General features: G+C 39.0%; 1 protein-coding gene across 3 annotated transcripts in view; it reads right to left on the bottom strand.

Annotated features, from left to right (window-relative positions):
* The window catches only part of SLC39A10 (solute carrier family 39 member 10), a 111,141-nt gene that overhangs the window by 56,474 nt on the left and 43,216 nt on the right, over nucleotides 1–11,451 (bottom strand). For 2 of the 3 annotated variants that reach the window (XM_007115957.4, XM_007115956.4), the window contains exon 1: nucleotides 9,475–9,900. The exons of the other annotated variant lie outside the window; for it this stretch is intronic. The gene's annotated coding sequence lies outside the window, so the exon portion shown is untranslated. Of the gene's footprint in view, nucleotides 1–9,474; nucleotides 9,901–11,451 lie in introns of those variants that run through there. 3 annotated transcript variants of the gene reach the window in all.

Here is an 11,451-nt window from a genome sequence, read left to right as displayed (position 1 = left end):
ACAGTATGGAGGTTCCTTAAAAAACTAAAAATAGAATTACCATACGACCCAGCAATCCCATTACTGGGCATATACCCAGAGAAAACCATAATTCAAAAAGACACATCCACCCCAATGTTCATTCCAGCACTATTTACAATAGCCAGGTCATGGAAGCAACCTAAATGCCCACTGACAGATGAATGGATAAAGCAGATGTGGTACATATATACAATGGACTATTACTCAGCCATAAAATGGAATGAAATTGGCTCATTTGTAGAGATGTGGATGGATCTAGAGACTGTCATACAGAGTGAAATAATTCAGAAAAACAAATATCATATATTAATGCATATATGTGGAACCTAGAAAAATGGTACAGATGAACCGGTTTGCAGGGCGGAAATAGAGACACAGATGTAGAGAACAAACGTATGGACACCAAGGGGGGAAAGTGGCGAGGGGTGGGGGTGGTGGTGGGATGAACTGGGAGATTGGGATTGACATGTATACACTGATATGTATAAAATGGATAATTAATAAGAACCTGCTGTATAAAAAAATAAATAAAATTCAAAAATTCAAAAAAAAATTATCTGAAGTCTCTGCTTTTCAAGCTTTCATTACAGGGAGTCTGGAACCATAATGTAGAAAGCCACGTATGACATTCCTGTGTCTGTTTTGCTGCTTGTGAATACAAAGAACATCTGAGATTAGTAAATGCATGAGGTGGGATACCTTTATCAGTCACAAGATATTGCGAGGCCTTTTGAAGCTACTAAAATGTTTACAATTTTAGTTACCCTTTCAATAAATAAGCTTCAACTTCTTTCCACTACAAATGCATGTAAACCTACACAACATGTAATCACAAAGAGGACTTAAATGACAGAGCACTAACCTTAGGACCTGAATTAGACACACATGCCTTCTCCCTTCAACTTCCAGAGCTGTATTCTCTTTCGACTCATCACCCCTCAGTTGCCTTCATTCTAAGAATAGTTACTGCCACTGCCTTAAATCTTTATTACTCCATTCATCTTCACTCTTACTTTGTTTTCCTTTTTCAGCATCTTGTCACTGTTACATAACCCTGATTTTGTACCAGCTTGCCATTCATAAGCACTGCCAGCTAAAATGATCTCTCCTTTCCATAAGGTTAGGAAAAAAAAAATATCACAGAATGTCCAGGGCAATATTTTTTTTTTGGCCACACAGCACGGCTTGTGGGATCTTAGCTCCCTGACCATGGATGGAACCCGCGCCCCTTGCATTGGAAGCTTGGAGTCTTAACCAGTGGACCACCAGGGAAGTCCCCAGGGCAATATTTTCATAACATTAACATTTTTTTGATGCTGCTGACAACACAGACTACTTCTTCCCCACCAGGGAAGCTTTCTATCTGTTTAATTTTAGCTGTCCTTACAGTTATTTGAACAAAGTTAAATGATTCAGTTCTGCCATTTAGCAGAATCTTACAAAAGTATAGTTCATGTGTCAAAGCTACTTAATTTTTACTAGCAAACAACCAATTCATTATCAAGTATCAATACATCTTTATTATCAAGTTCAACCTTGTCCAACATAAAGAAAACTACATAAATTATATAAACATAGTCTTAAGGCACATTCTCTTTCTTAATAGAATCACACTCAGATACACAGACTGCAGTAGATTTTGTAATATACAGATACATTGAAAAAGAAAAAAATTATTAATGCCGGAGTGGGGGGGGGAAGTTGTGCAGGAAAAGTAACAGTTTATTACAATGACTCAATTGTAAATAACATTCACAGTCATAAAAATATAACACTAAATACTTTTCTAAACCAAAATTATTCAATACAATTGTACTGAAAAACTGGGGTATAGGAAATGAGTACATGGAGAGGTGGAAAGAGTGCTAAATCCGAAGCATACAATGACTAAAACTGAAAATCAGCAAGTTATGAACATGTTGGAGACATGGCATGGCAGTGAAAAGCAAAATAATTAAAGAAACTAAAGGAGTTCCTTATCTCTCTAGGCAGAATGTAAAAGAAGCCAGGCAGGAGACTGATTTTTCTTTTCCCTAAAAACTTCACAGAACTATTTAATTCTTTAAACTGTATTCATGCGTAACTTTGAAAAAACTAAAAATAAAAGTCAGCAATTATAAATCTTAAAAAAAGTTTCTGTTGAACAAAATCACATTATGTCACATGTGGAAGAAAATGAATTAGTTTCAAGATTTTCACAAGCATTTGTTTACAGGGTTTTAATCACAATATGTAATCATTTTAATTTCAATTTGTGCTATTATTTTTAGTTACTGTCTTGGATAAGTCCAAGATGTGGGGAAAGACCACAGAAGTTTGAATACTTTTCAGGTCTTGTTACATACTTCCAAATTGTTTTCTAGAGAAATTAAGTTTGGTTATACTGCCACCAGCAGTACGGTCATAGTATTCTCATTAGTAGTTGGTATTATTAATTTTGGAACAGGTAAAGTTACCCTATTCTTACTTATATTTTCAAATTATTCCTGGTGTCTCAATATTTTCATAAACATACATGAGCTTTTACATAACATGACTTGGTCATATTTTCCGCAGAAAACATCTTCAATTATGCCTAATGCCTTTTTACTTTGATTACAATGTTTTCCCTTTCAGGTATAGACGTTTTCACGTACATGCACTGAAACCCGTGAACATCTTTTGCAATTTCTTTATTACTTCTAAATTTAAGAAGTTTTTTCTCCCTATATTTAATATATATTTTCTTTGAAAAAAAAGCAATAATTAAAATTAACACGACCCCTAACATCCATTTCTTTTTTAGGGAAAATAAAACATCCACTGAACTAACAAACAATAGTCTTATATCTGTTAACCAAGAAAGTTTACGTTTTTTGGGGCTTCCCTGGTGGTGCAGTGGTTGGGGGTCTGCCTGCCGGTGCGTCCGGAGCCTGTGCTCCGCAACGTGAGAGGTCGCAGCAGTGAGAGGCCCGCGTATCAGGGCGGCGGGGGGGTGGGGGGGAGTTTACATTTTAGCCTCAGTAAAACTTTCAAGTACTTGTGTTTAGGCAGAAATCTTCAGGGGAAAAGCTTTAACATTTTTTATAAATCATAAATTACATTATGTATTATATAATACTGTCTTTACAGTGAACTTAAACACTTTAAAATTTTCAGTGATTTGATTTGTAGCTACTTGGTTTCTTTCTTCAGTTTTTTAAAATTGATTACTTTCTTGAAAATAAACTTTTTATTTACACTGGTTATATATATCAAATTATTCACTTTATTTTAAAAACCAGAGTATGCTAATTTAAAACAAAAATCTTAAAATATATGTTCTAAACATTAACAAGTTATGAAGTCAACTGAAATTCTACATTAAAAAAGGTCCATGGGAATAGAAAACATGATCTTGTTGCTTTATGATATATATTATATACAATACATAATATCTAATTGTTCTCTGTAAGTATATACAATAATGTAATAGTTAAATATTACATTATAATTACATAAAATATTTTTCTAATATAGTTTTACTGATCTCACTGATTTACAATGTAATAATAAATCATATTTTATTCTACATATCTTGATAAGGTACAAAAATCAATCTTTCCATAGCCCCCTTCATCAAGAGGCTATGTTCTTCTACAACATAGCACAAAGTATACTTCTTCACATGTAAACAGAATAATGATTCATCTTCAGCAAAGGTGCACTAAGAAGAATTACACCAAAACACTTGTTCACAGGCCTGTAAACATGCCATCATGAATTGCTTTATGAGGGGAGTGGGAGGAGAGGAAAAAGGAGGAAAGGGGACAGGAGGAAGAGGCAGGGAGAAGGCATAAAAAATATGAAACATTTTCTGCTCTGAAGGAGGTACAAGGAAGACACAGTCACCTTTTAAATTAGAGAAGGTAAACTGTGACAGTGATAGAGTTAGGTAGTAGCTCAAGGTTGAAGGCCACATTCAAGGCCAAATCCAAGCATCATAAATAAAGGTGCTATTCCTCCTATAGAGGAAAATGGAAAGGGGGAGGGACGAAAAGCTTCTACACTATTTAGGTGAAGAATACCTGAGAACTCACATTATTACCCATTCATTTAGATTTGAATGCTTTTCTACTAAAGTATCTTATTCATATAGGTAGTAGGAAAATGTAAGTATTTTTAAAGCAGCAACACATCAAATAACGACAGAATATGAAGAACTGGATCCAGGAGTTGGCTGACTTAAAAGGGTCAGATATTTAATATTTTAGGTTTTGCAGGCAGTAGTCTCTGGGGCACCTACTCAATTGTGCCATTATGGTACAAAGCAGCAATATACAATATATATAAATGTACAAGGAAGCTGTGTTCCATCAATACTTAATTTAGAAAAGCAGACTGATTTGGCCCAAGGCCATAGCTTGCTGACCCCTGACTTAATCCATACATGTTTTAAAACTTACCAATTCAACAGACAACTATAGGGGAAACCGCTATTGTAAAACTCAAACATTCAATGAATATATAAAGTGAATTCAGAAAAAAGTTTAGAGGCACAAAGGCACATCTGAAATGATTTTTTATTTACAGACATTAAAGCAACAGGGCAGTGGGATATATGTATTTGTGACCTTGTTACTGCAACTGAAAACGATTTAATTTTCTGCTTCTCTATGAATGAAAACAAATGCAAAAACTCAAGTGATCACTGACTGACAAGTCTTCGATACTTACTAAAGCATTAAAAATAACTCTTTCACACAGTATTTCACAGTAACTCTAATAACAATACTTCTGGGTCCTATGAAAGCACATAACTTATATTAGTAAGATAAAGATATTTCTGACAACATTCTGATTCACTTTTCTAATCCCCAAAGACCTCTTTTCTGAATGGGATGGATGGTCCCCCAAAACAGTGTACACATTAAGGGTAAACACCGTTGTTAGAAATGTTAATGCAAGAACAATTACCTGATACCTCCTCTTTCAGCAGTAAAATATACAATATAATGGGTAAATATAAACTATAAAATTACAAAATCATCTACCACTAACTCCTAATGAAAATAATTGAAACACTACTTGAAAAAGATTTTTAGATTTTTATCCCTATACTTACAAACCTGTAACCACCACGCCATTCTAGTAACATTAAAAGTCTATTAAATATCCAATTCTTATATCTGGCAACAACAAAAAAAGAAAACCTTACGTTCTGATAATAGAATCTGATACTATTTTTTTATGATGTGCGATGACAATAAATTATTGTGTTCTGAACATTAAAAGTGTGGTCTCTTAAGCAGTTGGAAATAATTTCAATAATGCTATTGTTATTTAAAGCTTTACAATTTCAGTTGAAAATTGCCTTCATACCTACTGAACACACTTTTGAATATTCTGACTGTAGTAAATATTTGTCAAGAATATATTTGCTTAGTTTGAAAAACCTAAAAGTCACTGTGTGGTCTAGTCACAAAACTTATAATTAGAAATAATGAAAAAAAAAGAAAATAATGAAAATGAAAAAAGTAGTTTAGAATATTGATAACTGATATAATTTGAAATCTTGAGTTTACATAAATGACTATGGGAAATCTTGTGGTTATTACAGGTCCTTGAGGCTCTATTTTTCAAAAATCATTCTATAAAAGTCAAAGTTCCAAAACACTTGAACTTAAAAAAAAAAGCTCACCACGTGATTTTAACATTATTTTCAGTACAGTGGAGACAACACAAAGTTATATATGGGACTAAATTAAGCCAGAAGCAGCCCAGACTGAAGTAATTGCTGCTGCAAAGCTAACCTCAAAGATACACATTTAATATACAGCCCTCTTCCTGTCTGAACCCCACCCCCCCGCCCCCCCACAACATAACTTGCAAGGAAACTTGGCCTTATACTGTTCTACCTCCACCCAAACTCACCCCCATTCAGAAAACTAGGGTTAAAAGCAATCAAGGTTAACCAGTTCAAAATGACTCTTATTAGTAACACTAACCAGCTGGAGGAAATCTCAAGGTAGACTAGATAAATAGCACTAAGGAATGTAATTGTAACTTAAATAGTCTTGTTTTAGGAAAAGGTGAAGACGAAGAAGGTAAGCGCATGAAAACTTCAAGGGGAATCAAACACTAGGGGGCAGCATCAAACTGTTGGGACAAACTGAGCACTCTTCTAACTTGTAAACTTGAAGCTAAAGTTAGTATATTTTTAATGAGAATTACACTTATAATGAAAAATGACTTTATAGGGTTATAAAACCTGTTATAAAGGAAAAAAACTAGCTTTCTGTTTTGATTACCTGCACTTCTTTTCCATCTCCTACTGTGTACTTTTTTTGCATCTTATGAATACGTTTAAAATGCACTCATGATAAAGTCCTTTTGATATAAAATTTTTAAAAAAATGAGCATTTCCATTCTTGAGGTAGCCACTACACAGACAAGGGCTGACATATCAAAATCCAAAGTATTAATATTTCCTTGGGTTAATACTGAATTTAAATTTTGTATCACTCATTTAACATTTTTAACTCAATTAAAGAGCTTGACAACCAAGCTTTGCACATTCACTGAATGAGGTGTCACGACCATTATGTGACAAAAAGCTGTGGAGTGTGTGTCCCTCAAGAAATTTAGTCTGGCAGGGAAAACAAGAAATATGTATGTAATTATAAGTTAGAAAATGCAAAAGCAGAAAAAATTCTATGGATTATTACATATGAATAACAACAATAAGATAATTGTATCCCTGCAATGGCCCAGTAGGGACCATTAAACCTCATTCTGGAATCAAGACAGAAAAGTAGTCCTTCAACCGCTAATGAACTGAAAACGTCTGTATGCAGAAAGAAGGTAAAATGAATTATCTGTAGCCCTTTAGTTCATTATGTCATTTCAAGGTCACAGTAAACCCATGAGGTAGGTTTTTCTAGTACTTCAAGTTCACAGATAAAAGATTAAGATAAAGCAACTTGCTCAAGGTAACCAAACTAGTTAATAATGGGTCAGTTTTGAACCTTAAGTCTCACTCCAAAGCTGTACATTCTTTCCAATAACGGCCAAAACTGGGGGTAGAGGAAGTTGGGGAGAGGTGGGGAATAGAAGAGTAACAACGTAAATTCCCTTTAATTGAAAGCAAATGATCATTCCTGTTGTTGAATAATTTCCCTTGTTATAATACCTATACCCTGTATTCTCCATAAATCTGTTTAAAAACAAACAAAAACACCCCCTAGACTAGTACCTGCATACCAGACTTGAGGACTCCTACAAGTACTTCAAATCAAGTGCTCAAAAAAGGGGAAGAACTGTGTTGGCTTTTAAGCTATCTGTCAGTAGAATACAAATTAACATGAAGAATAAGTAAAGGTTATCATGCAATATATTATCGATGTCACCTCATAGTTAACCACTTCTTTTAAAGTACCACAAAGTCATTCTTACACAGGGGTTCTTAACCAGGGGGCTGTGTAAATAATTCAGGTTTGTGAATTTGGATACGGAAGAAAGACATATCTAATTTTAATTGATCTCTGAAATTGTTATCCCTTCAGTTATAAATGTAGGCAAAAAGCACGGTAATATGCAGCACCTGACACTATTAAATCATTTAAATTAAATCCTATAACGATCATTTACAGTCCTCACTAGTTTGAAATTAGTCATTAGACCTGCCACTACTCTTGATATTTAATGCTTTACTAAAGCATGAATTACTTCATCATAAATATTTAACATTTTGGTAATTTCAATACAACTGTTTTCTCTTGTAATCCTACGTATTCGATACATTTAAACTCATCATTCTGAGTTTCATCATACAAAAAAAGTTTAGAAGTCCCTCTAGTACATTATTATTTTCTTTTCTTCAAATTACTCATCGTTAATACTACCTAGTTCTCTCTCCTATGGGAGTACTCAGCACATGTAGGGATGTAAGATGTCTGGTGTGGACCCCAAAGTCTAGAGCAAGAGACTGCCTCAAGATACTTAAAATCTGTAGAATTTTAAGTCCTAACAAAAAACAGTACACAAGTCTTAACTTAAGGCTTTCAACTGCATTACTACAATCAACTACATTCTAAATCTCCAGCTTTTCCCATATATTACTTGCTTGTTCTTAATTATGTAGAATTTAGATACCCATCCAAAAAAAAAAAAAAATACCCACACAAATGAAATGCAAACTTGTCACATGCTTGTTTTGCTCCAAGAATGACTCAGTTCCAAGGTAAAACTAGAGAACTGAACAGCGTAAAAAACGTTAAATGAAAGTTAAAAAAAAAAAAAAAAAACAACACACAGTATAACCTACCATCTTCTTTTTAAATTATGTGCTTTAATGTCACTCTTTATTACTTAAAACAGGGACTTGAGTGAAGGATCCTTCCAACTGAGGGCTGCGGATCCTGCTTCTTCCTCCTGCCCAGCTCATAAAGACAGCCCATGTGGACAGGCTCCCATGTGGACAGGCTCCCACGTGAACAGTTCTTTACAGAAGCCACAGGAAGACCTCCAACGTCACGTCGCCTGCGCCCTCACCAGGCCCCCTTCTTAGCCTGGGCACTCAGGGGTCCCAAGGGAGAAGCAAGGAGTTGAGCAGATCCCTAGACCCGGGGAGGGGGCCGCGAAGGTTCCCCGACGTACTGCCACAGCTGGGCCCCCCATCGCTCTCCGCCAAAGAGCTTTCAGGAACAAAGCCTGGGCTGCCGCGCCACCTCCCGGCCCACCAGAACTCCCCCTCCGACCCAGCCCCAGCCCAACCCGAGCCCTCAGCTCCAGGGACCCCAGCTGGCTTCAATATTAACTCCCCCGCGCCCCGCCTCGGCTTTTCAGTTGGTCGGGGAGAAAGCAAGCTCCCACGAGGCCTCCCGCGGTAGGAGCACAGGCGCCACCGTCCGTTAGCCTCCCGGGGCCGAACAGCGGCGCCCAGGTTCCATCCCGGGGTCACCGTGATACACCGGAGAGGACCACGCGAGAGGAAGAATCGGGGGTGTTCGCCGCCGAGACCGGACTGCGGATCCTCCCACCCTCGGGCCACCGCGTCCCCGCCTCCGGCGGCGACGCCACCCTCGGCCCCCAGGCCGCCCGCGCGCAGCCCCCCAACCGCCACCTTCTGCCCAGTGGTCACTGCACCACTCTCCGCGCGGCCCCCAGCCTCGGCAAGGGGCTAAATTGGACGCGGGTCCCGCACGCGGGGCGGAGGCTGCCCGGTCGCTAACCCCGCGGCAGCCCAGAGCGCACACGAGGAGCCGCGGCACCCCACGCGCAGCCCACCGCGCGCTCTGCCCGGCTCGCCGCCGCCAACGACAGCAGCAGCTGCGGGAAGCCCAGCGCCCGGATCCCCGAGGGACTCAGCCCCGACTCCCCGGTCCTTGTCTCCCTTTCTACCCCCACCCCGCTGTCCCGGGACTCGCAGTCTCCACCGCGCATGGGGCCGGTTCTGGGGGAGGGAATGTAAACAAATCGGGGTTTTATAGTTACCTCACACTCGAGTGCCGTGTGCATCTCCTCTCCGCTCGGTACCAAACCCCGGCTGCACTAAATTGTGTATTCACCAAAGCCGGCTGCGCCAACTGCGTCGCGGAGACCCGAGCGTCAGACACCACGCTACGCTAGAGGCGTACACGGCCCACTCAGGTCCTTGCGCAGCCGCACCCCGTCCGCCTATGGGTGTTACGCTCTGGGCGTACACTCACCACCCAGCCATTCACTTCGAATAACGCAACTTGCGTAGCGGAACTGCACCATTCGTGGATTCCACACGGACCGTGAGAGCAATAGGAAATTCGAGTCTACGCAAACTGCGGAGCTCCGCTGCTCCGCGCTAGTTTTGTTCCAAGAAAAGACGCCGCGGGGTAGTTGGGGCGGCTTCTAACGCATGCGTGGAGCGTTCTTTTTACCTCTCGCCTTTTCTCCCGACTTTGCCTGTCGGTTGCTGCGGCCCGGGCGAGGCGGATGAGTAAGGGAAACTCTAAACGCAAACGCTTCAGCCAGAAGATTTCAGATGGATAAATTAGAATGTTTATCTGTACACGAGTTAAACATCTATGTTAATTTAATCCCTCCCCTTTATTAAAGTAACCTTTCAGTCTCTGAAGGGAAAAAGGAATTAATACTGATTTAGTGCTAAGTGCGAGGTATTTTGCATAGTTCTCCCTCCTCCCAATTTACTCTGGAGAGCGCTTCCTGTGGGCCTTACAAGCCGAAAAGAAGAAGTTGAGTCCAGAGAGCATGTCTCACACTTAGAGGAATTCTCGAGGATTTTGACAACTTTCCAAGATTTTCCACTACCTCCTACCGCTAAACTCATTATTTCTTAACACCCAATAGCAACACCTCCCGATCCAGCCCAGCAATTCCATGGATTCCTGACCACATCGTGGTCATTCTTGCTTTCCATTCTTTTGCTCACACCATACCTGACATGTGAATTGTCTCCTCTCCTCTTCGTAAGCAATTCACAGCCCGTACTTTCTTAGAAGGTGGCTCTGGACACTTTCCCTTTGCTCCATTACCCTGCTTCTTGGCACTTATTTGATCTCCATGGTGTGGCTTATCTATTCTGTCTGGCGTGCCTGTTTCTGCAGCCAGAGTCCTGGGCGTGCCTTATTGATGTCTAGCAGAGTGCATAAAACCATGATCAATAGTAATAGCAAGCTTTACTATGTGTCAAGTACTTCCTATGTGCTCTACATGTATATTACTTTCATCCTCATAACACAACGAGGTAGGTATTGTTATCCTACGCCGGGAAACTGAGGCACAAGAAGTAACTTGCTTAAGACCTCAGAAGAGGTAGGGAGAAGAGTTGGGATCCAAACCCAGTTAGTATGGCTACATATTCCTGCTATTCTGCATATTTAATGAAGGAAGGTTGTTTAGTTTTTGTTTTGTATCTCTACAAAAAACATCTTTTAGGTGCTCAATAAATGCCTACTGACTGCCAGGATACTCAGCTTCTCATATCCCTTTTTTTTGTTTTGTTTGGAAAAGCCATCGACCTCACTCCTGCCGGTTTCCACTGCTGCTAATAGGGAAAGGGCGAAGTCCTGAGGTATAAAGGAAAGAGATCAAGTCTGAGTCCTAGCTTCAGGTCTGCCATGGTCACTAACTGTGGAAGACAATGGCCACGGTCCTCAGATTCATGGATAAATTAAGGGAATTGGTCTAAATTTATTCTTAAGTCTTTAGATTTTATAAAATCAGAACTAAAGTCTTTAAATTTCATAAAATCAATATAAATATAGTATGTCTTTTGGGTCGAAAGCATAAAAAGCTTCCAAATTACCCCGATATTTTAAGGCTCATAATTATTTTATTGAACATATTATTTCAGCAACTTTAAAATACATGTGATATTTTGCTCCTAAATTTCAATAAAATATAGCACTTACATTCCTTATATTTTAGGGCACTCACACCCTCACTGCTTTTTAATTATGTATTTACAAGGCTAAT

Source organism: Physeter macrocephalus, chromosome 2 (assembly GCF_002837175.3).
Source record: "Physeter macrocephalus isolate SW-GA chromosome 2, ASM283717v5, whole genome shotgun sequence".
Lineage (NCBI taxonomy): Eukaryota > Metazoa > Chordata > Mammalia > Artiodactyla > Physeteridae > Physeter > Physeter macrocephalus.
Note: the sequence above shows the minus strand (reverse complement) of the source record. Positions and strands in the feature narration are given on the sequence as shown.